At 40.0% G+C, this 25,718-nt stretch overlaps 1 long non-coding RNA gene across 1 annotated transcript in view; it reads left to right on the forward strand.

Annotated features, from left to right (window-relative positions):
• LOC122777243 overlaps window positions 1-21,649 on the forward strand; it is a 91,704-nt gene extending 70,055 nt beyond the window's left edge. Inside the window, exons 4-5 of the long non-coding RNA XR_006361301.1 lie at window positions 2,392-2,478; window positions 21,565-21,649. This is a non-coding gene — a long non-coding RNA (uncharacterized LOC122777243). The remainder of the gene's footprint in view (window positions 1-2,391; window positions 2,479-21,564) is intronic.
• Window positions 21,650-25,718: the final 4,069 nt, after the last annotated feature.

A 25,718-nucleotide genomic window follows, 5' to 3' on the forward strand; every position in this document is an offset into this window, starting at 1 on the left:
CTGCATTTCAGTTCAGTATCAGAAGTAACACACACGCACACACTCAACCGCTCCTCTCTCTCTCACTGGAGCACTTACTCAAGCTTGTGCATTAAAAAAAAAAAAAATAATAATAATAATATATAACGTATAATATATAATAGGTTATATGATGAGGTTGTAGCACAAATAAACATTGCTTTGTTCGTTTGTTTGCATCACTCTATTTTGTATTGAGGTCAAAGAAAACAAAGCAACAAAAAAAAGTCACTGATTAATTCTGGGACGTGCGATCATTGAGCCGGGGCGTCGTCGTGTGTGGGCTTATCCAGCTTGGGCCCGCCCACTTGTACAACTAATAAAACAGATGTTATTAATTTGAGACGCGAGTGTTCAGAAACAACGTCATGATGGAATTTCCTTCCAGACCTGATTCTCTATGAAGCTTTGACAGATCAGACAATGTCTGTTGAGACAAGCTGATGGGCAAATCTCTCTCTCTCTCTCTCTCTCTCTCTCTCTCTCTCTCTCTCTCATTAACAGCTCTCCTATTACTGAATATCTCTCTCTACCTCCTCCCTTCAATCAACATAGAATGATGATGTCAGATCACTCAAAGAAGACAGCGTTTTCAGCAATATTCCCACGTGTTCCATTTCTATAATACAAACTTCCCTGCTAAATAATGAGCCAACATTTCACTGTTGGAGATCAACAGTGTTCTCGTGAGTGAGATGTGCCTGTCACCTTCCACATTTATAAGTCGTCTCTTTCTTAGCAACACCGCACACAACATACAACGTCAAAGATCAGCAAACAATGTTGTGCAATTAAATAATCCAGCCAAAATTGAAGTTGTGATGACGTGCCTGCCATTGAGATGTTTTATTAATCATTTTTCATGCCTTTCGTTGACTTTGGGCCAAACAGCATTTGAAACACATCCAAACACACATTCCCCAACATTCTCTTGAGCCAGATGCTGTTAAAAAAAAGAGAAGCTTTTCAAACACAGGCATTCTGATTCGTCATGATATGAAAAAAAAATTGGTTTCAACTTTAACACCGGCTCCTTTCTATTTGGGAGTAACAGGAACCACTATAAATACCAGGACCTTGAAAGCTATTATTCATTTTATTATTTAAACCTGTGCCTTTCCTACACTGACATGTCAATAACCTGACGCTTTAGAAGCTGATTTGTTTCTACAGTGCAATAAAACCTCTGAAATATGTATTTATAAATCCGTCACACCACACTGTCACATAATGGACTGCCGTGCCAACTTTAATTAGTTCAAGAAAGATACTGTTGATGTTATTACTGAGTAAAATGGAGGCTTTCGCTCCATGCATATTTTGTTTTTCTGTCGCAAACTCATTTCTGAGAGGAACATTTTGTTAGATTTTCAAACCAAGGTCACACATTGTTAGGCTTTATTTCAGGTTTCACGGCTGATTTTACCAATTTATTTGCAACTTTTGAACGAGGCGCTACAGCTGCTGCCTCACTGAGATGGACAGGGCACTGACTGATGTTCTACATGACCTTACATCCATTTGTCTATCTTAGACAGGGGTGTTTCAAGAGACTTTGGAGGCCCTGGGCAAAACAGACTAAACCAACAACCAACCCATTTTTTTGCTGCTGTGAAATAAAGCCGAGCTTTTGGCCTCAGTAGTGAGTTTCTGATCATTGCAGTCTCCTTAAATGGGTTCTAACTCAATTGTAATTGCTCTCGCCCTCAGGGGCCTCCTTTTAATTCGGGGCCCCAATTGCTGGTCTTACCCTCCCTGTTGCAACGCTCACACTAATGCCTCCGCTGCATTTGCACATAACATATAACGCAAAAAACTAAGAATGGATTTTAGTGAAATGGAGTTTATGGCCCAAGTGAGAAACTATGATCGGGTCTTGGTAGTGATCTGGACAAAGGTGATGGCGTAGGTTTGCACTGTCTTGAGTGCTAACTCCAGCTGGTTTTTATTTTACATGTATAAGAGATTGCCACTGCGCAGTGCGCACAGTCCACACAGACTCAAACTTTATGGGTTCTCACATTATGGTCATTTTGACACATATTGCAATTGCGAGACGATTCATAATTGTACGACTGATCATTTTTTATTTCTATAATTTTCATGGAAAACATTCAAAACAGTGATGATGATTTTAAATGAAATGTTTTGTAGGAGAGTTCATTTGTACCATGATGCTCTTTTGTCACACATTTTTATCTTCATCAAACTTGTTGCAGTGTCTTGCAATTTGGATACTGTGCAAAATTGATGTCATGTGGAAAGTATGAGCGGGGCCTAAGTGGAGCGTTGTTGCTTATAATCCACTGATGTCTTGAGCAGAGTTTGTGCTGATAGCACTTTAAAACCTCACTTACATGTGTTCTGTTTCAGTTTTGGCCAAAGAGAATTGTTCCTCCAGTGAGCCAGCGACAGTGAGACCAGGGTGGACAGCTCTTTGGAAGTGCTGAGGCGAGAAAGGTAACAAGCCAACAGTGATTACATTTTAATATTCGACCAGAGTTTATGTTACCCATGCACAATGGTATGTGCAGGTAAAATTACACACCAAGGACCAAAAGGCTTCCATCCGTTATTTCCTCAGTGGATTATGTTGCTCTTCAATTACTTTATATGCTGAGAGGGATGGATCATAAAATGTAAGAAATCCCAACACAAACGCAGCTGCAGTAAGTCTTTTCTCTGTCTTCCAAGCTAGCGATTTTTGACAAGAAAACTTAACCTTGTTTCAGAAGGAAGTGAGAGCTGTGGCTTTTGCTTTAATGATGCAACTATTACCAGGATCAATTTGTGCCCAACAGACGACTGGAACTTGTTTAAGCTGTGCCCACATCTGACCACATGAGATCAGATCTGGCTTCACATGTCTCGTATTCAAAAGCACATTGACATCATGTCGATTGAGCTTAACAGGTCCGACTGCACAGATGTGTTTGTGAGTGTTTGTGTGTCCGTGTGCAAGTGACAGGTAGAACTGAGGAATCGGAAGGAGCCGAGTGTGTTGAATCTCTGCTCCTGCTGCTGTAACATGAAATAAGATTTTAACCAGATGAGAAGAAATCATGTGGTGATCAGTGTTAGCGCTGAGGCGGTGGCGGCTTTAATGCATCCTGAGAACGATTTCCCTTTGCTCAGGAATGTGGCCACATGCGTCCTCAAACCACCTCCATATGTGGTTGTTGTGATCGGATCTGTAGAAAGAAGCATTGTGTTTTCGGATCATTGTGCAGGTCTGAACTGTGCCTGTGTTTTGATCAATATCAATCCAGAGTGAAATATCTGTAAGCTCTTTGATTCTGAGGATATTCTTACTTTTCCTGCGACAACATTGTTTGGTCCTCTTTTGGTTTATGAGAAAACAACAACAAAACAATGATATCTCGTGAGGACATCTTTTTCTTTCTTTCTGTTAGCTCTGCTCCTTAGAATACATTTATTTCTTATTTGAAAATGTCTGAAGCTGAATGTTAGCATAAATAATAAAAAGGGGAAGAGAAGCAATTGTATACACAGATGATATAAGGAAGGATGGAACGGAAGGAGACGTTTGGTGAATTTCTACATAGAAAACATTTTTCACAGTACGTGTCTTTTTCTGGCTGATTTATTTAAGTTGAAGAGGGGGAGGAATGTGACGGCAGAAAGAAACAGCAGAGGGGGTGACCTGATGGTGTCCAGTTCAACTCCTGCATCTCATTCCCATCATCTCTGCCTACATTTCCTTTGTCTCTCAAATGACCAAAAACTGGACTTCAATATGACTGATACGTTTTATTATCACGTCATATATAAAGAATATGCCCAGCCCAAATGGGTTTACAAGACGCCATTATTTAGACATACAGACCAACAACCAAAAAACATTGAAGAAATACAGAAATTCAGGCTTCACACTCAAGGTAGCAAACTTACTTACATGTAACTTAAAGAATACAAGACATAATACAGGAGTATTATAAAAGTGTGATTAAATAAAGAGAGGCACAACAGAGAGGAAGGAATACACGGAGAGGAAAACATATGAGGAGAGAGTGAAATAGACAGAGTGGAAAGAAGGAAGGTGAGAGAAAGAAATGATTTCAGAATGACAATCTATAAGAAAGAAAAGAAAGGTGTCGGGCAATGAAAATGAGAGAGTGAGGAAAGAGAACGGTGGTAATGTTGGAAAAGAGGTGAAGTTAATGGGCTGAGGACAAAGGATGAGACGTGAGGGAATAAGTCAAGTGAGGAAACAGAGGAGAAGGAAAGAAAACAAGAGGACAGAGGACAAGAAGGAAAGGGAGAGAGAGCGGCAGAATGCACACAAAGACATTTGGTCTTAAATCCATGTGGACTTCTGCACTCAGTATTTTTGTGGGTCTTTTGCAAGTGAACACAGACACACACACATACACACACATGCATGCACCATGTTGTTGCCTTAAGGACTTTTTTGTGCCCCAACTCTTAATTTAGACTGATTAGAGCTTGACCTTAGCAGTGAACTTTGTATCTGATGCACACACACACACACGCTCACAAACACACACACGTTTGCTATTCTTGTTACGACACTGCATTGACTTCCATTCATTTGGACAGCCTAAACAATGTGTTCACCCAAACCTTAACCATAACCAGTTAATGTCTAACCCTAACTTTAATCGAACCTTACCTAATCGATCTTAGCCCTTAACGTAATCAGATCCCCAGATATTAGGATTTGGTCTCCATGAGGACTACCGGTCCTGATAAGATCAGTGTTTATGCCCTAAAGGTCAAGTACACACACACACACACACACACATACAGGACTCCTGCATGTCCTCATTAAGCTGTGACCCTGCCACTGACCACTGGACACTAAACACTCCCAGAGCAGGATGTGACTGACAGGCAGCAGGGACCACATGGGGACTTCCACGATGCTGAAATAAAGATCAAGCCTAAGTAGCATGAGGAAGTCATTTAAAGGTCCTTCTGCTTAAACTGTGGCATATTTCAAATTACTATACAGCAGGAGGGAGGATTCAGACGTTTTTAACTTCAATGACATGTTGACCTTTAATGCTCCTACAAAATGTTTGCTGGCATAAAATGAATGCTGCTGTCGTGACTGTCATCCGCACAGTTTCATCCTCACTGCAATACACTGTAGTTTCATTTGAATTTGAATGACTGCAATAATGCACATTTGTTTTGTCTTTATTTTAACGTGGGCTTGAACCTTCAGTTCTGTTATATCTCAAAGAAAAGAAAAGAAGTTCATATCTTTCCCACTCTAAAATCCATTTTTTCTGGAGAGTGTGAATGTGAATGAGGTCATTTTCATACAGATGTTGCCACCACAGAAAGTTTCCATGTGTGTGTTGTGTGACTTCATGTCTGCAAGTGAATGTAAAGGAATGACTCGTCGGATGTGTTATAAGGTTATTTACTCCATTTATGATTGATTTCATTCTCATTTGCAGCTTCCATCTCTTTTTAAAACTTAAAAATGATTTAAAAAATACAGTATGTTGATCTGAACTCTTCTCTGTTTTCAGAGATAACATCTCTCTTTAATTTATAATTCACTGCAGGTTTTTTTTTTCCCAGAATCCAACTGGTTTTGTGTCCTGCGGTAGAAGGAACAAAGCCAAAGTCGAGAAAGAAGAAGATCTCCTTTCTCGATTTACTGCCAAACACCTGCACATGCACATAAACACTCAAACGTACATTATATTTCCCACCCATAACACAAGTCCTACTTTTTTAGAGTCCCACCTTATTTTTAATGGATTCCATTCAGCACAAAAAATGTTTTACCATCATATAGTGGAAACTTGGCTCCTTAAAAAGATGCAATCACAGGAATGAATGCACAGACATGCACAACCAGATACAGCTTCATCCTGGGTTTAATCCCAGTTGAGTAACCTCTCATGTCTTCACCTTCCTCCCCCACATCTAAATCATCCACCTTTCTCCCTTCTTCTCTCCCGTCTGTGACCTCTCAGTTGGTTTCCAGTGGAATCCATAAAGCAGCCGAGGAGGAGAAAAACTACCAGTGACAACCTTATCAACAGTCTTTATAGTTTGATGGGAGCTGAGTTCCTGTACCTCGCATTCCTTAACACATGAATTTGAAATTCATACTCATTTAAGTGCAGTATGCATTGTGGTTGACAGTGATTTATAACTCAGTTGAGTCATAGGAATTCCATGTCCGTAGTTTTATGTTAAAAACAACCTAAGTGGTCGTCACATGTAGAATTTGACATCACAAGACTCTAAATCAAAGCAACATTTTCCTCAGTAGTTTGTCTACTGGTCGTTATTAGTGGTTGTTTCACCCATTAACAGGTGCATTGTCATGCTTTTCTTCCATTTTAATCAAAGTTACTCTTTAGTGCTCACCTGCATAAGTGACAGTTTGCTGCATACACATAAGAAACACCTTTATTTGCCGTATATTTAAAAGAAATGAAACTATGGGTCATATGCAGGAATTACCACTCATATGTATGTGTTTAAAATAGACGCCCTCTACTAGTATATAAATAACAGCAACCTGGTACCTTGGGTGTGTCACCATCAAGTATCTTCAATGAGGTTTTCACCACCAGTTCACTAATGCTGCTTTTCCACTACATGGTCCCAGCTCACCTCACCTCGTCTCGCCACAGATTTTTGCTTTTCCATTAGCGATAGTACCTGGTACTTTTTGTAGTGCATGCTCTGGCAAGGTTCCAAGCGATCTGAGCCGATACTATGCTTGATGTCGTCACACTGCTGTCCACTGATTGGTCAGAGTGTGGTCACAGGAAGAGTCATGAGCAGGATGTCCGACACAAGAACCAAACCTAACAATGCTGAACTGTAGATCAATTAAAAAGACTTAAAAATCCTGAAAACTTAGTCATTCATACTAAAGTTTTCACGTTAGATGATACTGTTTTGCTAATTATTTGTTACCAATTGAATTATGAGTAACTACGTTTCACAACCAATCACGATATTTCATCAGTGTAGTTGTACAAATGTAAAAATGAAGGGTTTATACAATAATGGCGTGAGCTGCAGCGGAGTTTCTTTGTTATTAGGACCATGAAGTTGATACATTTTGGGCCACAGGGGATTTCTTCTCCACGAGCGGTCACACAGCTAATGCTATTCTTAACATAAATCCAAACTGCAGCCTCTGCTTACCACGTGAACTTTTACTTGTACTTTATTCAGCACAGTTGCCTCACACACTCACACACTCACACACACACATAGTCCTCCTTCTCCACTTTGACAGTGATGATGGATGTCTTCAAGGATAGAGGGAATCAACAAATAAACATCTGGCACCGTGATCTATGGGTCAAGAGGTTAGACCATGGCCAATGTCTCTGTGTGTGTGTGTGTGTGTGTGTGTGTGTGTGTGTTAATGACTCCATCATACTGATCAGACACATTAAGGGATTATGACCTCCAGCTCAAGGTCTTGACCTTGGCATGCTGTAGGACTCACACCACAATCATCACTTTGTCCTCGCAGAGTGGACACACGACCAGACAGTTTATTTTAATTTGATGATTATTGTTTTTTTTGTTTTTGCTTCTGTAGATGTAAACAGTGATAGGAGGCCAGAGAGAGCCACTGGGAGACGGTGTGTCTGTCTGTGGAGTGTGGGTGCCTTGCATTGTGGATGGTGAGTGATGTGCTGTGTGGTAAATGTTTAGCTCAAGAGAAGAAGACGTGGTCAGTCATGGCGTGTGGAGCTGAAGGTGTTTCTGGAAGGTCAGGTCTGATAGTGAAATTAAAGTATGGCACTATGCAGTTGTTATGATTAAGATTATTGTAAGATTGGAGGTTAGAGAATACATCATATCATCTTCAAGGGAAGTACAGTATTGATAAACGGGTGGAGTAATACACAGATACAACTTAATCTCATATAACGGGATGATTTTGACTGCAAGCTCTGCTGCAGACAACACACACAATCTGCTCTCATAATTTAACGATCACTAAGGATTATTATTATAAGCAAATAATGAAAAAAAATTACTGTATTTCAGTAAAGTCTTAGTTTTATACAGCTATACATATACAGTATATATGTATGTATGTATATATATATATATATAAATAAATACATATGCATATATATATAATTACATATATATGTAATTATTTTACAGTCACACATGGAGATTTTCACCGTCAGCTGAGAAATACTTAAACTAAATAATATTTCACTTTTTTTTCAGTGCTTTTACGTATATATGTAATTTTTAAAAACTGTGAGCTACTGGCACTTAGTTCTGTTGTTAATGGGCAGTGATGTCACCTGTTTGCCTTTGGTGTATTTTAGTCTGGAAGTTACATTTCCAAAACTAACAACTTAAGTGGGCTGACTGAAATAATATTTTTCCGGGTGACACACACACACACACACACACACACACACACACACACACACACACACACACACACACACACACACACACACACACACACACACACACACACACACACACACTGCAGACACAACACACAGCACTGCCAGAGTTTCCTGGGCCAACGAAATCAAACTATTGACAAAAGAAAACATTCAATTTAGATTACACTTTTCACTTTCAATTAAATATAAAAATAGGAGCCAAATCTGTAACGTTTCCTGTCATATACATACATATTGCCTTGAATCTGATAAACACCAGCCTCCCTCCTGCTGCGGTTACACTCCACACTTTAAAGGTGGGCCGTGTAATTTACCATAACCCTTGCTGTGTAATGCTTTTCAAAACTATGACACAAGAAAAACAAGGTGCTACCTTTTAGATTTATGACACACTGAATTTCTCTCTCTTCTATTCATCAGTCCATCAGTGTCAGGACTGAACACAATTTTCACCAGGTGCATAAAACAACTTAATCCATGTTTAATGTGTACATTTATATATGCATTTTTTTGCAAGTGAAAATATTGTTTAGTTTCTACCACAGGCATTACATAATAATAATACTATAGCATAATAATTTTAATCACATGAGTCTCTCTGTGCGAAACGTAATGTTTTTAAAAGACATGTTATAAGATAAAGAAAACTGACATATTTTCTTTATCTGTCCTATCATGTTTCTTCACATAACTATACATTTATCTCCCCCTCAGAGACATTGTAGTTTGAGGAGCAACGTTTTAATTCGTCAAATTATAATAAAATTGTAATATTTCTTGGTGAGCGATACAAACAGAAACAACTGAGAACAGATAAAAAAAAAGTGTCTCAGACATACATATATTAAAACGCGTGCAAAAGTATCCCTGACTCTGTATACACAATGTTTTAAACCACATGTGGATTTACTGATGCAAATATCACATTGAACTAGAAATAGATAAAACACGTTGCCCCAGATAAATGTGCAGGTTCGTCCTGTGGTTAGCACGATATAAAAGAAAGAGCAGAGCATTAAACAGCAGTAAAAGTCCAAATCCTCCACAGACTCATGAAGTATAGCGGTTACTGACGATGATCTAATGTGGAAATTAAACTCCTCCTCTACATGATTCACTTTCCCACCCTGCTCTGACTTTATTCTCGGTTCTTCTAAGCACTTCTTCTATAAAAGTCTTTCTGCTTCACTGACGCTCATCCGAGCGCCTCAGACTTTCCTTTCCTCTTTAAAGCCGACACCGACTTTCCTTGTGACAGATTGAGCCAGTGGATTCTATGGAGCATGCTCAGTGGAGCCCAATTACAGCCCTGTTGGCTTCTGCCTTGGGAATCACAGTTTCACTTAAAAGGGAAAAAAAAAATCTTAAAGCGTAGCTCAGTGTAACTCAACCTGAAGTTGTCGCTTCTATTATTTCCAGGCAAGTTTGGAGCTTTTTGGGGGGATTTTGTCTCGGTTCTTTGTCACAGGGATTTAGAAAAAACGATAAAATTGGCACCTCTGTTGCCAGATTTATGGAAACAACCATTGATCATAGCCACAGTGCCTTAATCAAAGATCCTTTTATATTCATAATGTATAAATTCACAGACAATTTTTTTTTTCTTCATGTCAAAGGGAAAAGCTGGGACACAACCGCTGTATTATACCACAGCTGGCAGTATTCTCCTGAAAAAACTCGATTTGACAGATTTCTGGCTGAGAAAGATGCACCACATTTGACTTTGAATGTGGCTCACAGTCCACACACTTGTGTGACACTGATGGGCAAGGAGAAGGCCAAGTTCAACATATGTCAGTGAACATTTACCTTTGTTTTGCTTTCAAAGAGTTCAATAATTCAGTGAGACATATATTCTGATTCATGATTGCTTTTTTTTCCCCCCTGGAAACCATCTCACCTATCATGGAACTAACCGAACAGACCAAAAGAACCATGACTCATCCATGCTGAGCCTGGTACATTTGCTTTTAGACAATTAGGCCAGTGGTCGAGGACCAACTCTGCCTGGCTCAGCTGCTCAACGTGTACCATTTATGACACAAAACATTTAATCACAGGTATCTGGAAACTAAAAATGACTGCACATCCTGCGGGCCGCATTGGACCCTCTGGAGTGCCAGTTCTGGTCCGCGGACCATACAATTGTGACACCCCTGATCTAAGCCAACCTGGTTTTCCAGAACAATGTTGATATTGTACTAAATACTTAATTTGTGCATCATCCTGTGCAGGCAGGAAAAAAACATTAGTAAAGTGACATAGCTTTCAAGTAGAACCAATGTCAGAAACAATCTCTTTTAAACAATTGAAATGCATTTAATATAATATAATGTAAATATCCTGTCCTCCAGTACTGACGTGTTTTTGACTTTGGTTCTATACGTGTCATCTCATCCAAAGAGCACGTCTAACTGACTTAAAAGTTCTTTAGTATTTAAGGGAGAATTTCTCTCTCAGAGGTGGAGGGGACGGCTGTGTTGTGCAACATACTGAAGTGCCCGCCAAGCAACAGTCCACAGTGCACAAGACAAGGTCAAGATCAAACTTTTGCACTACATTGTGTGTTTTTCATGGATATGATGGTGTTATGGGGACGTCACAGTGCATACATGTTATATTAATTGATAATGAACCTTTGATAAAACCATGATATATGTTGATATTGAATTATAGCCCAGGCCTGAAATAGTTTCAAACAATATGTTTTTTCTGAAATACAACTAAAAATGCAGTTCTGTTGTGTGAGAACATACTGTATTTACTTTAGGACACAAAAGATTGTCTTTCCACTCTGCTTTTAGGCCAATCTGTAATTTGTTCTTCTTGGTGCTTAAAGTTTATCTCCTTATCTCCTGTTGTCTTCATCACCGCCAGCCTCTTGATGACCTCATTCATCTCCTGCCTCCCCTCCTTTCATCACACACTGGCTCTCTGTCACTGGTGTCTTCAGTGTTTCCTTCCTTCCTCTGTTCCTCTGTTCCTCCCCACTCCCTTTCATCTCAACGTATTTTTCCCCCTCTGTCCAATATTCACCAGCTTTGTCTGCACACACACACACACACACACACAAACATACACACGTGCAGAGCATTTAAAAAATGTGCACTTGTCCACATCACAGAGTCTATGAAAACCAGCATGGATACATTTTTACTGCTGCTGAATAGCCTGAGTGGCAGTCATAAGGTTTTCTTCAAGCATGGTGAAAGCTTATAGCTTCACGGTTTACTCTACAGTATGTTTCTGTTGCTGATTTGATCTTTTCTCGAAATTTGGATTGGAAAACATTTGGTTTCCTTTATTCCTTTTTTTAGTTTGTCCCATTTTTTTTTTAACAAAAGTTTATTTCTGGGTACTGCATGTTCCTTTTCTTTTTTCTCTCTTCATTGTCAAAACCACAACGTACCGTGCATACATACATCAGTGGCTGATGCGTAGTGAACTTGTTGGTAATCGTGCAGAATGAACATCACAATAGACCTTCTTGTCATATTTATTTTTTTTATCTCTGATCTTTCTCTGTGATCTTTGTGCTTCACGTGTTACTAATCTATTAGAACTTGGATGCATTACACCAGCGTGTGTGTGTGTGTGTTTGTGTGTGTGCGTGCGTGTGTGTGTGTGTGAGTGCTTCCCTTCACACATCCAGACTCTGAAACTGAGATGTTAAAAAAAAAAATTCTTTCCCATTATGAGAACCTAAAGCCTCAGTGATTTACAATCGGTGTCTGGTCCAATTACCTTTTCCACATCAGCACTTCACGTTCTTTCCCTCTCACACACTCTCACACACGCACATGCTCCTCAAGCTTTACTGCACCTCTCAGCACACCTGAGAGGCCGAGGTCACAAGGTTTATGGCTCGAGGTAAAGAAAGGGTGGTGAGGGGCATGGCAGAGGTGGAGAACGTGAGATAAAACGGGATGGAAGTAAAACTGAGAATTGAGAGGGGAAAGAGAAGAGATAAAGCAAAGGAGGTGTTTGTATAGGGACAGCTGGTGTGAGGATGTAGTGGAGATGAAGATTTCGAATGATTTAGATTTAGAAGTGATGGCAGTGAGATACGATGGTTTTCTAAGACACAGAAAGACTTTTAGTGGCATCCCTGCTCGTATACAGAATGTTTACTCTTTTCCCTCTAAAACACTTTTAATGACTCGCTGTGGGGGCCAAAGGGCTGAGACCAGGTCTACATTTAAGGGGGTAAGTGTTCCCAGATTTCTGGACCCAAACTTGAGGTTAAACTTGAATTCTGTTGCTGTGCAGAACTGGTGACAGAAGATTGAAGAATCTCAGAGAAAATCAGCGTTAATAAAGTTTCATGCAGGCCCATAGTGTCAGACTAACATCTTTTTATATTTCTGATTCAATGGAGGGTCAGCTACACTTTTACCCTGCTGCTTTCAGAGATTCCCACCACTAAGGATACCATATTACATACTATTATACAGTAACTCAAGCGAATTAGAATAGTTTCAACTATGTAGGTAAATAATCAAGAACTGTCAAGAATAGTATATATATCCCTTTTCTGCACCATGTTTCCAGAATGAAATTGTGTAACTGTGGTACAGGCTTTATTGGCTTCAGCTATGGTAAAACTTGACTCTGCAGTTCATATCCTACACTGAGATAATCAGAGTTTTATATTTTTTATAAGATTGGTGATAAAAGGATTGATGAAACATGGTTGCAGTGTCACTGTAGCACATGCACTGGCCTTTAGTCGAAGGTGCCTGGAACTCATAGTGCAAATTATGCAACCAGTTAACATAGCATGAAAAAACTTTTTGATGGAACTTTTTTCCTTAATTAGTGGTTTTAAACTCCCATAAACACACATGAAGGTTTTTTTAATGGCTGTTTTTTATCAAAACAAGTTTCACTGTTGTATTTAATGACGTTGGTTTTATCCATCGAAACATGAACGTGTGATTTAATGAGCCGCCTTATCCACATAAACACAAACGTGTTTTTAATGGCAGGTTTTAACTGTATAAATATGCGTTTGTTTTCTCTGCGGTTCTGACACTTCTGCTGGTGCTGCCACCCCTGATGAAGCACAGGCTATCCCTTTAATCCCTCACAGCCCACCACCTCACCTTGAAGTCTGGCTTTAATAGTCTAGCAAACATAACTTACGCCCACCAACTCTTAATGTGTTCTTCTTGTGAATGAAGCCTCTTTAATCCCCTTCAGAAGGTCATGTGATGAAGTGGAGCTGCTCAGTCTACGTCTTCATACACTCACACAAGCAACACACATGAAACGTTTGCAGATAAAAACCACCGTCCATATGCACGACCGACCGTCACAGCCCGCAGGGAACTACGTCTGCTCTAAATTATGTTTGTATGCAACCAGTGTGCGTTAGTGCTTAAGGTTTGAAATGGTGTGATGCTCACATGGAGATGTGGAGAGAGGTGAGGTTAAAAGACAGTGTTTTGCATCTTCTCTTACTCTGAACACACCAATGTGTTTCTTAGTGAAGCTACAACATATATATTACATTGCTTTTGCTGACACAGACTTGCTTTGGTTTTTATTTCTGGAGGGTTTTCAGATCAATTAACGTATTAAGGGATCTGTGATTCATTAAAGAGTGGCACAGTGGTGGTGGTGGTTAGCACTTTTGCCACACAGCACGATGGAGGAAGAAGCCTTTCTTTGTGGACTTTGCATGTTCAAGGTGTGCCGGGGTTTTGGGTACGTCCATCCTTCTCCACTTTCATTTAAACACACAGAAATCTGCCAAATGTGTGTCTTGAGTGTAGTTTTAAAGGTGTGAAGGGAGACAGTGTTGCGGATGTCGTGCGGGAGAGTTCCAGAGGAGCCCTGGATCCCATGGGACCTAGACGGGCAGAGGGTATAGTGACTTGGAAAGCAGCTGATGATCTGAGAGAAGGAGAGAGAGTGTGAGGATGAAGGAGGTCAGAAAGGTAGGAGGGGGAGAAGATTGTGGAGAGTTCTGAAGGTGAGAAGGAGGATCGTGTATTCGGTATGTGACAGGGAGCCAGTGAGGATGTTGGAGGATGGGGGTCTATGGAGGGGGTTCTACTGATGATGTGGGCTGCTGAGTTTTGGACCAGTTGGAGCTTTCGGTGGGATTTGTGCGAGAGACCAAAGAGGAATTTTCCATTAGGTAAACTGGTACCTGGTACTTAGGGACAGCACTGCTGAAAGCCAGCAATCTTTACCCGAATCAAAACCCATTCAGCCGTATTTCAGTTCAGTAACTGTTTCATGCAGGAAGTACTGAGCTAATCTTTCTTATTTAACTCGTCAGTAGTTTGTGTATTTTTGTCGCGTATAAAACAATGTCACGGCAGTTTCGTGCAGCCGCACGATTACAACCCCGCTGAGGAAGTACTATAGTAATGGAAAATAACGACGTGCCTGGTACCCAAGATGCATAGAGTCGTGCCGTGCAGAGTCGTGCTAGAATTGTGTAGTGGAAAAGTGCCATATGTTGGCCCTGTGATAGGCTAGTCAGCTGTATCCATCACTTAATGTACTGCTTTAACCTCCACATGAGGGTCATGGGGCTGCTGGAACCACTCCCTGCTGACATTGGGTGAAAGACGGGATACACCCTAGACTGTTCGCCATCGCAGGACAGACATACAGAAAAAAAACAAACCTTCATTCTCACATTCACACCTACATTCAATTTAGTGTGTTCAATTAACCCCTGCATGTTTTTGGAAACAGGAGTACCTGGACGGAACCCACATGCACACAGGGAGAACATGCAAACTCCACACAGAAAGGCCTTTGGTTGAACCAGGATTTGACCCGGTGAACGTCTTGCTGTCATTTATTAATAATACATGATTACTGAACGCAGATAGCTGCAGTTTATCTTTTAGAAGAATCGTCAGAACATGTCATTTGTGGACCTTTGTAGTCGTAGTTGACAACGTGTACGTTATGAAAAATAATGTTTCAATTATTTTTCTACAGCACAGTTTTGTTCCAGTGTACTAACTGCACAGATGCTGCACAGTAAACGTTAAAAGAACATGCAGCAGCACTCAGTGAAGATAAATAGATGCAGCACAGTGCAGCTGTAAAAGTGGCTCCAGGTCTGCGTTTGATGCAGAGCACACAGTAACCTGGGACACTAAACAAACACCAGCAGTGTCAGAGGTCTGGAGCCTCTGAGCTTGAATTAGAGTCAATGAGATCTGAACTCGAGCAGATTGATTTCGCAGGTTTACAAAGGTCGATTTACCTGCAAGCTCAAGAACGTATTGACCCTAATTTGATCCTATAGGCACCCATTTATAAAAGCTGTGTTTGGGGATTTACAGTATCTTACAGTGTCGTAGCGTCATGGTAGGCACATATTTTTGCACTCATTTTTGTGGCATTATTTAAAAGGAGGCATAAATTGTGAAGTGTGTGCACACACTTAGGCAAATGCATTTCAGCCGATACACCTCGTATTATTTACACACATATTATTCCCATAATTGCTCATGCACACACACACTCGGGCCAATTTTGGTGAACTGACTCTCAAGGTGCACCATACACACACAAAGACTGTCACCTTCCCACCTGCATATCAATTTTTATAGTTTATTTTTCTAATGAAATAGGAAACCACAGCATTTTACAGTTGCTGCTCCGACGCAATATGTAGAAACATGCTTATGCCACAGTGTATGAATGAATGTACACACCCATGCACATGAATAATTCCATTGTGTAGGAAAATGTCCATAAATGGACGAACTGATCGAACCATGAACCTTGAATGAACCCGTCTGTCCTTGGTTTTGCACTTTCAGTGCCAAAGCAACCAGTGTGATGCGAGCCATGTGAGCACAGTCTTTTGATCATTGGCACGAGGAGGCACAACTGAGTTCTATGAGTGCAGTATTAGTACATTTATAATCTACTTATGGGAGAAAATCCAGATCTACTGTTTAAAGGACATTATGCACGTATTTTTGAGGTCACTGCATTTTTTTTATTAGCCTCCACAGAATTATGACCAAAAAAAATGGCATTGTCCACTCTTCCCAACAAGTCAACATCAAAGAGCAAAATAAAGATGAACAGAGGAAAGCATACACACAGAGCGACATGTAGATATTTTAGTTCCTGATGTGAGAAGTCTTAAATCACAAAGCAATGGTGCAGAGAGGCACCATGGTGTGCACAGGAGTAGGACTGGCACACACACACACACACACACACGGAGAGAGTGTTCATACAATTCATTCCACAAGCTCAGTCCAGTGGTGGGTCTGCAGACTCCCTGGGGACTGAACAGATTAGCCTTGACCAAAGCCACTAATCCCTTCACACACACACACACACACACAATTTATCTTTCTATCGATTTATCAGTATATCTATTTTCCCAATTTGATCTTGCACAATAACATTAGAAAACATAGTGCTTCCAAAAGGTGTTTCCAACTTCCAACGTCACCTTTCTCATCCCCCAAAAAACGCACACTTCTTGACAATGGCTTCTTTGTTGTAACATCTTCAAAGTGAAACAAGTTTCTCAGAGGGAACGTTTTAAAATCAGTGAATCACTGAACAAACAAATGGGAAATACCTCATATTCATCATGTGTCTCTGACCCAGAACTTGGATAATTGTTCTCTAACAGAACAAGGTTCTCTCAAGGTCATTGAGGTCTTTGAAGAGGGAGGATTTAAAGTAGCACTCAAATGTTTGGACCATGGAAGTAAGTGGGACATTGGCAGGCGGCGAAAAAGAAACTCTAAACTCAAGAGAAAAGAGCAAAACTGCAACACCAGGTTTTGGAGAATATCTTTGTATCACATCGTGCAGCTTCAGGCCTCTTGCGCCCCTTTTGCTTACTCTCAAGGTTATTCATGGGAATGATATTAATATTATTAATTAGTATTTCATGCGCACGTTACACATATTCTGTGGCCATGAAGTAGAGTTTGTTTCCCCTATGTCATGTCTGGCGCTCCGTAGATTGTAAGCATAATCAATGTCACTTCGACTACTGCTCAATTTTCCTCCAACAAAAACAATTAAAAACTAAATAGGATTTAACACAGCAGGGCTTCAAGGCCTCCTGCCTGAAAACAGCACAATTAAAAATACAAATTCAAATTTATATTTTTAAGAATTAGCAGTTAGAGAAAAATACATTATTCAGGGTTAGTTCCTAAAAACTGAGCACACTCAACATTAACACCCTGAATTTACTTTTAAAGAAGTGTCTAGGGTATCTGCAAAAAAGGTTTTTGCAGTAGCATTCTAGTAGTCATGAAACAACAGTACCACCATTGGGAAGTAAGTGGAAGTAAGTACCAACAAAATGTTTTAACATGGTCACAGTAAGAAACATTGTGAAAAAAAAGAAATGTTCTGTGTAAAACAACAGAGGAACAACATTATACGTTAACAACATAATATGATCATTCGCTCGCTTCAGCTTTACCACAAGTATCTGATGGTTTCACAGCAGCTAAGCTAAAGTAGACGAGGTCGCAAGGTCAAAGGTTAAAACCACACTGGCTCCTACTGGGAGATTCAGTTTCCCAAGGTGTGTGTGTGTGTGAGAGAGAGAGTTTATATGCTTTGTATAGCCACTTCAACACACTCCCCCTGCTGACCACCACTTCAATATCCTGTGTGGTGTTAGCTCTGGGATATTTGCTTCTTTGCTTTTTAGCTTCTGCTCTTATTTACTTTGCCATTCTTTCACTCGTCTCATACTTTCAGTGTATCTCTCATTTATTTATTGTATGTGTTCCTGTGTGAGCATTTCAATGGCATCAATCGGCCTCTCTGTTCTCTACTACTCAATTCATCCACTCAACCCCTGCCAACCTGCTTTCAAAGTCCCCAACACTTATTGGCAGGAAGAGGAAGATGGAGAGAGAGAGAGAAACCTTTAAAGGATTATTGCTTTTAGCTCCTAACGCAAGAAAGGGGATACCCTTCCAATTTTAAAGGATTATCTTTGCGACCCAAAAAATGGACAATGGCCAAAAAGTAGAAAAAAAAATCTGACCTTTGGTTTAACATTTACTAACCAGATTTACTGACAAGAAGTGCTACAGGATTATCATCATGTTACATCTCTTTAGTGGCCTGTAGGTGGTCTGTTATTCAACCTCAACCCACCAGAATTCCTCCCTTCACGCATTTCCATGAATATGCCGAATGACACGACGCGACCTGTCTATGATTGATTGTGAGTCTGAACCTAAGCATGAAGTAGAGCTTCAAATCAGCCAAACCATGTAAATGAGCCGTGTTCCTTAATTAACTTTCCACGGTGTAACTTGAAACGTGAAACATATCACATTATAACACAATGCTGATCGTTTTTTTAGTTTTGCTGGAGTGGCAGTCAAACATTGCCGTCAATATCCACCAACCAGACCAAAATCAACAACTCACTGAGGGCTGGATTCAAAACCATGCAGAAAATCAAAGACTGCAATGATGTAGTGTTCATTTATTTGAGCAATACGAAACCAGGACATAATAATAGTACTGTCAAGCGATTAAAAAAATTGAGAGATTAATTAATTAATCTCTTTTTTAATCTCACCTAAAAATTGCTGAGAAAAGCCCTTAACTTGATGTATTTCATTTAAATTCATTATTACGGCAGATCAAAACATTGATAACAAAAAAGTTTTTGTTACTGTTTTAACAAACTTGAACAGATGCAGCCATTTAAATACCGCTGTGTTTTGTCAAACTCTAAATAATTAGAAAATACAAATAAAATAAAACATCAGGTCCATATAGACCCTTTCATATACAAACATTCCAAGCCTAGTAGCCTGTCGACGAGTTCCTCTTCTACTTGTACTAACTTGTACTACTACCACTACTTCTACTAGTTCCAGGCCGAGGGTGTTTTCTGACCCCAAACTGCACGTGCACATTTCTGTGACGTAGCTCTCGAACTAAAGTAGCCTGTCAGTCACAGACGGAGTGTTCTCCTCCAGTTAAGTTTGGCAAAGAGCTTTGCTATGGCTCGCTAAATTGCTGTTAGCTGTGGCTGCACTGACTGGGTGTTTTGCATTGACGTGGTAGGCTAAACTTGAGCTGCTTCAGTGGTAAGCAAACTCTTACACGTCTTACACTAGAAGGCGACATCATTGTCAGGCATTTTGAGTATGAAACTAGTCAGTGACTTTGTCTGGGCTCACTACATTTCCTGTACAACTGTTAGTCATGCTCTTTCCAGCAGATGATGTACATTTTTGTCACACGTGTGGTTTTTACTTTACAACCCCCCCATTATTATAAAACCACAGAAACCTGCCTCTTGTAGAACTTTTAAGAGACTGTACTCTGCCAAGAGCAAAAAAAACAACAATACCCCTTTACAATTTCAACATCTCAACCCGAAGAAATGTCTGATTACCATTCTGCATCATGATGATAATACTTTTATTTACAGATGCACATAGAGACAAGAGGAGGAAATTTCAAACAAAAAACAGAAATTAAAAAGAGGGGGAAAAGATGATTATAAAGATAGTGGGAGAACTCTTAGTATCCATGGAGGTAAATAATGAGAATCTCATGACAAGGGGCCTCCAGGAAAAGTGGCCCACTTTTCTCTATCCGCCTCCTCTTTTTCTCTTCCACCCTTTCTTTCATTCAACCCCTCCTCCTCTTTTCTCCCTGTTGTTTTCATCCATGCCCCTCTCAGCTGATGATGCCCTTTTCTCCCGTAAAATCCTCCACGCCTTCTCTTGGCCATCAGCACACACATGTATGAACTGATCGTGGCCTCATTAACATAAGTAAAGAAAAGTCTTTTATTTTAGTTCCTCATGGAGCAGATTCGAGACAGTCAATTAATGATTAAACAGTGACTACAGCCACATGTCTGCCTTTTGACTCTCCTCTATCAGGAATGTCATGAATAAATTGTAAATGACATAAATTAGCTTCGCTGAAATCGTGATCTCTCTGGAAGAATATAAATGCTGCTTTTCCCAGTGCTCCGCTCTGATTTGGCGCAATTTCAGTAATTCTATGCGTCTCTCAGAAGAAACATAAGCTGCTTATTGCTCATTTATCTGAAACCTCACAGAAAATCACAATGCACAAAGTGAACCAGGAGAATAAAAGGGGGAAAGTAGAGAGTGACAATAAAGGGGGCAGGGAGAATGAGTGGAAGGTGGAAGGGTGGTGAGGTGGAAGATGAAGTGAGCGAGGAGGAGGAGGAACAAGAGGGGGACGCGAGGAGGAAGGCGTGGCAGAAGATGAAAAACGGGAAAAGGAAGAAAGGGAAGGAGAAGATGAATACATGCATAGAAGGAATGGAGACAGGGAAGAGAAGAACGAGTAGAAATGGAGATTGAGGAGGCTTTGATTTGATTTGAAAAGGTGTTGCGTTTTTTTGACCACTGGGGGGCAGAAAAACAATCTCAGGAATTACCACATAATACAGTTGATTTTACTTTCACAAACTTATGGTGTTGCTCCGGTTTAATGCACCCAGTGTCAGTAGTATGTTAGTCAGTAGAATTTGAAATACACACTGTAAAACCTCCCGATTTTACGATTTGACCTGCAGCACGTACAATTTTGCAAATTCACAGACATCATCTGCAACCAGGCAACTTTTGGATGACACCATTTGTGAAATATTATGCTTTATTTCTCTAAATGACTTACATACTGTATGTAAAATGTACATCATGTTCTTTTGAAGAAGACCTGAAACCAGCTATCGAGACCATTTACTCCTCACTTTACTAGCACTGTAAATCAAGTGAAAGGTCGGCTCATTTTCTCATAGACTTCATATGGAGTTCATTTTGCAAATAGCAAAGTCGCCCCCGGCGGCTGTTGAATATATTCCTACTTCGTGGTTATCAGCCAGCGATCCAGATGACAACGTATACTTGTTATATGCGGTCTATGGTTGGACATTTTGTACAGATTAGATAGAAACTCACAGAAGGTACATTTTACTCTTATTACTGCTAAGTGATGACTTATGAATGAAGATGTATACTGTATGAGAAACTGCCTAAACTGTCAGTTTATAATCCACAGAGCTTCATTTCCTTCTGCACACATGTAACGTCCTCCCCTCTGCTTCAACCCGTCTCACTCCCCATCCTCTCTCTCTCTCCCCCAGATCCCTCTGTTGTAAAGTTCCTTCGGGCTGCTAAGGTGATGATAAGACCATGGGCTCCCTCACCCTCTCTCCTGATTCTGTTCACATCTCTCGTGAGTTTGAGTTTTTCTCCACATGAGATCATGTGATGATTTAAGAGTGTTTAGATTCCTGGATCGACTTCAGAGTTGAACCACAGGCTGACTCTTTGTAAACCTCCTGGAAACATCTGCAAACCTGCAACTGTGTGTGTCCTGTCTGTAATGGGGGGGGGTCAATACAACCGCAACCCACATAAACACAAAGAAACACAGAAACCTAAACATATTAGTAAATAATTCATCAAGCATTTAGTCTGGTCAGTAGAGGTGGGCAATATGAGCATAAAATGATATTGTGAAAATCTGTCATGATGTTGCAGTGATATATATTTCAAAATAAATGGGTTGTTATGGAACGATATATACGTATATATGTAATTCACATTAACAATGTATTTATGATACAAACGTAATCTAACAATAACTATACAGAAATAACTTTATTAGGGTTCGAGCAAAAGGTGCGTAGAACCCTAATAAAGTTAGGGCATCAGACCTGGTGAAAAATGACGTCTATTAGTGGTTCGGGGAACGCGCATCAAAAAATGAAAGTGGGCGGAGCTAAAAACAGACGCAAAAAACTTGGTACACATTCATTATAACTTGATATTAATTGATACTTGATACTAACCCGGACCACACGAGTTTGAGACCTCTGATGTTGGGGAAAATAGATGATAAGCACAGCACATACGAGTGGACACCAGTGTGACTGACAGCTTGTATCATCCAACAGATGCCTATAGTTGCAGGTGACAGTTTTCTGGTTGAAAAATCTCAACATCGTTCCAGTGAAACCTGCAAATCTTGAGTCAAACCAGAAGTTCAGATTCTTACAGGTTTTTGGTGAAAGATTAAAAAGTAATCGCATTCACATACAAAGCACATAATAAAAAAAACTAAAATGACACCGCTTCACTCTCCATATGGTACTGTCACCACCCATTGCTACTTTCATACACGCATGCATGTTTTAAACACAGCCTGCAAGTAAATCTAATATTAAGTCCAAGAACATATGTAAGCACTCATCGTGGCAGAGAGTCCCATCATACTCTCTTCATTCCCCTCTCTCATCACCTCCAACGCTGAGCCCACAGTCTGTGTTTTAACCATGCTCTCCCCTGATGAGTGACAAATCTCTCTGCCAAAGAGGCAATTCATCAAGCACACACACACACACTGAGCCAAAGATCCACTGTGTGTTAGTAAGATTGAATATCACAGTAGCATCATTTTATCCAAACTGTTTCTCTTCCTGTATTCCTGTACCAACCTGCCATAGATACAAAGTTCACAGCAGGAATGCGTGTTAAAAATCATCCAGACCAATGTGTGTATTACGCACACACACACACACACACACACACACACAGTAGAAAGACGTACACACTTGCCCATGCTAACACACATAGGACAGAGCTGTGTGATTTGATGCGCTCAGCAGGGAGTCTGTTGTCACAGTGAGGTTTCCCATGGCTCGAACTTTATAGGGAAAATCAGGCTAAGAAAAACGTTCTCATTCTGAAGCACAAATGAGCACTGAGACTTACAAACTCTTTAGACTGACAGCGGGCCAACACACACGGGTAATTTATCATATGAAGGCTTTTTCTTTTGTTTTTGGTTGACTTTGTTATGCATCTGTTTTATATACATTTGCATATTGCGTCTTTTGAACAAAAGCTGAACTCTGTCACAGTGAAAATGTTTTATTTTAACACCAATACGGGTTTTAAATCACCATAAGCAAGACAAACTATAGCAGAGAGAAGTCTCTTGCATGCATCCACCTGTATTTCCTATATAACATGGGATTATTCCTCTGATGCAAATGTGATTTTCAACACATCAAAGAAGATCACTGAGAATAATCACTGTCACTGTCCATTTTCAATTCAATTCAATTCAATGTTATTTGTATACCGCCAAATCACAACATACATTATCTCAAGGCACTGTACATAGACAACATTATAGACAGCAGAGACAACAAGCAATTCACACAATGAGCAAGCACGAGGCATCAGTGGAGAGAAAAGACTCAAAGATGTGCAGCCATCCGCCTCGACCGGTTGGGGTGAAATGAAAAATGGGGACAGAAAGGACAAGAGGTAGAGATAGAAAAGTGAGACCAGGAGCAGAAATATAACAGTTGTGTCAACGTTATCAGTTTAGACTGGCCAGTTATGAATCAGTGATGATGTATTTATAGAACTACACTGTCATTTATACAAGCAGCAGCAGCAGAGATTGTTGATAAAGAATTATGATGATATACTTTTTCACAACAGTATACAGTACTGCAGTATAACTAGAGTTAGCAAAGGGCCACTTGCTACCCTTGTAATAATGTGGTCTTTCAGCAAATACCTCAGCCATTACCTGGAGTGTTTTTTGGGGTGTTTTATCAACAGAAAGTGGAGACACATAATCTATGCTGCACACACTGGTCATATATGACAGAATGTAGTTCTTTCAAGTAACTGAAGTGACCACAGAGAAAATAGTACACAGAAAGAAAGTGTTAGCAATGTTAGCATGTAATTGTGCTGCTTCACGAGAACAAACCATCCGTAGATTTAAACATTGAACAGAGGGGCTGAACAATTAACTGTTTTCAAATCGAATTTGCAATTTGAAACAATGCAATTAGCACATTGCAAATGCTGCAGTGCAATCATCCTAATTGTGACTGTTCTACTGTAGGTTCCATGCCAATGTTAAAAAAACAAAATGTATATGATTGATGGATAATGGAACGTTAGCAACTTTGATCCGTCTAAAAGCTCTGCAAAAGTCCGGACCCCTGCTGAATATAGAGTTCAGTTTCCCACAGAAACTGAACTCTATATTCTCTCATTTAGTATCAGCAGAGCAGCTCCAGGTTAAACATCCTAATGACATTACATTTTTCCCTCCTCTCCCTCGGCTTGTGGCTTTGGAAGAGAGCAGTTTATGTAGCTGCGTGGTCTGTTCTGAAGACCCTGGAATAACATGTTTCAAAGCTGGTATGTGCCTTTCTGTGCTCAGCTGCTATTTGCATTAAAGCACTTACCAGCATTTATATATACAACATTACAGAAGGGGCATAAACCTCCCCGAGTGTTTATTTGTGTTCTAGAGGAGCAGGATAGTCTCACAGCACTTATTATAACCTCAGAAGTTCCTCCTGAGGTTCTGAATTTACACAAAACTCAGAAAAGCTGCTCACTGCAATCTTTCCATCACTGTCTTACACAGAAGAATGAAGCGCTGTGTGTTTTAACTTTTCTTTAGACACAAATGTAAAAGAAACTGTGCTGCTGCTGTAGATACATACACACACACACACACACTCTCACTCACCAAACCATCTACAGTACAAGTCCACAGGTGAGTCAGACGCTGCATTGTAATGTATGTTTAGACAATATGAACATTAATCACACTTTCTGAAACATGATAATCCTTCCCTGGTCATGTTGCTCTGTCCTGGGGGAAGATTTTTTTAAACCTTTGGGAAGAGTTTTGTTGTAGTTAAGTCCTGCGTGCCGAATCGATGATTAGTTTAGTTGATTTACAGCCCAGGAGACGGAGAACTTATGTTGGACATATGAACCTGCTGCTGCTCCTGTGTATTTGTTTTGCCTCCAGAGTTTGTTTTTTTTCCAAGTCAACTTTGATTTAAATCTCTTCACATCTCTACTGAACTTTTCCACTGTGCAATTGGTATTGTGATGTATTGCTTCAATACAGGTTACATACTGTATGTAGGCAGAATGTATTATCTTTTTTGATTAACCATGTCTTTCAGTGACTTTTTGTTCACCTCTACATTCAAACACATTTTCAGTAACAGCGGGTCTTTTTCCTTTGTTTGCAAACTGTCTGCGTTGACACGAGCAGCAGTTTAATCAGAGCAACATCTTTAACTGTGCTCTGTCAAGTGTCTTATAAAGAACAATCCCATTTGACAGTGTTATTTATGGAACTTCACCCCTTTCTTTTTGTTGCTGTTTTACTGCATGTAGTCCCTCCAGTTCATTCCTTGACATTTTTATGAAAAAAAGATGACTTGACTTGTCCTCTGAT

Source organism: Solea senegalensis, linkage group LG11, assembly GCF_019176455.1.
Source record: "Solea senegalensis isolate Sse05_10M linkage group LG11, IFAPA_SoseM_1, whole genome shotgun sequence".
Lineage (NCBI taxonomy): Eukaryota > Metazoa > Chordata > Actinopteri > Pleuronectiformes > Soleidae > Solea > Solea senegalensis.